Genomic DNA, 1,680 nt, shown 5'->3' with positions numbered 1-1,680 from the left:
TACTGCACACCTCACAGTGTCTGTCTGACTGTGTGTGTGTGTGTGTGTGTGTGTGTGTGTGTGTGTGTGTGTGTGCGTGACAGAAAGAGAGACAGAGAGAGAGACGGAGAGAGAGAGAGAGAGAGAGAGAGAGTGAGTGACACTTGCTGTGTATTTAAAAAACAAGCACTCAAACAAACGAAAGAGAATGACAGACGCAGAAGGCGATTGCACTGTTTGTGGCAACCGACGATGCCTTGCTCTCCCCCTGTACAGTGCGTTGTGAAGGCATGTGTGGACCAGGAGATGAGAGGAACAGGAGCCACAGAGCGTCAGCGGCAGACATCCAAGCTGCACAGGGCACACGCGGCGCCACGCAGAATAAATGACGTTCCTGAGGCGCAGCCCAAGGCCAGCCACCCGTAGCCTCCTCGCCTCCTCCTCCCGGGACCTTTAAGGAGCACCCCCCAGCCACAGGTACTCATTCCAATGTTACACAATGGCCCAGCATCACAGGCCATCTCCTCACATTGAAATCTCTCCTGATTTCTGTTGCTTTTCCCTCATCTCTGAGCCGCTGTGTGTGTGTGTGTGTGTGCGTGTGTGTGTGTGTGTGTGTGTGTGTGTGTGCGTGTGTGTGTGTGTGTGTGTGTGTCTCTCTTTTACACAAAGAGCACATGTGAGTGCAATTGAAACGGCATTAATATGCAATGCACAGGACTTGCCAACTGGGCGCCCTCCTGTGGCCCACAGATGCAATTGATTGTCCAAAGCTGTTAATTTCTGCGGCACTAACACCTTCTGACACTTTGTACCGCATTGAGCCAGCAGAGGGAGCCCCTCTTGTCAAATCCCAGTTGCACAGCAGCTGCCCTGCTTCTGTCTGTGTGCTTTGGGGTGTGTGTGTGTGTGTGTGTGTGTGTGTGTGTGTGAGTGTGTGTGTGTGTGTGTGTGTGTGTGTGCGTGTGCGTGACAGACAGACAGACAGAGAGAGAGAGAGAGAGAGAGCGAGAGAGAGAGATACAAATCAAAAAGCACTGAAATTCAAATTTTGCACTGCACACCTCACAGTGTCTGTCTGACTGTGTGTCTGTCTGTGTGTCTATGTGTGTGTCTGTGTGTGTGACAGACAGAGAGAGAGAGAGAGAGAGAATGATTGACACTTGCTGTGTATTTAAAAAACAAGCGCTCAAACAAACGAAAGAGAATGAAAGACGCAGAAGGCGATTGTACTGTTTGCGGCAACCGACGATGCCTTGCTCTCCCCTTGTACAGTGCGTCGTGATGGCATGTGTGGACCAGGAGATGACGCAGTGCTCCAAAGGCCTGGTTCTGCTGTCCCTTCTGCGGGCTCCTGCTGCAGACGCTTCTGTGCAGGGAAAGTGCTTCCGAAAAAGGTTTGCAGCTCTATCTCCAGATAGGAGGGTCTGACAAAGACACGGCGGGCACCCTTGGAGTCGGGGAACGATTCTGCATCCGTAGACGCATCACACGACCGTTCTCCAACTACTGCCCCATCCTGTAAAGGTACTCTGAACCATGCCATGTTGGGCACCTGCGGATGCGCCCGGACACGGGCAATGCAATGACAGTGGAACCAGGCCCTCTGCACCTTCCTTTCTCCCATTGGGACCGTTTTGTCCCATCCTTTTTGGTCCCATTCGCCATATCTCCAGAACCGAAGAAGCCGTCGGCGTGGGC

Source organism: Perissodus microlepis, unplaced genomic scaffold (assembly GCF_051167445.1).
Source record: "Perissodus microlepis isolate ML-2025 ecotype Zambia unplaced genomic scaffold, ASM5116744v1 scaffold_26, whole genome shotgun sequence".
Lineage (NCBI taxonomy): Eukaryota > Metazoa > Chordata > Actinopteri > Cichliformes > Cichlidae > Perissodus > Perissodus microlepis.
This window is presented reverse-complemented; position numbering follows the sequence as displayed.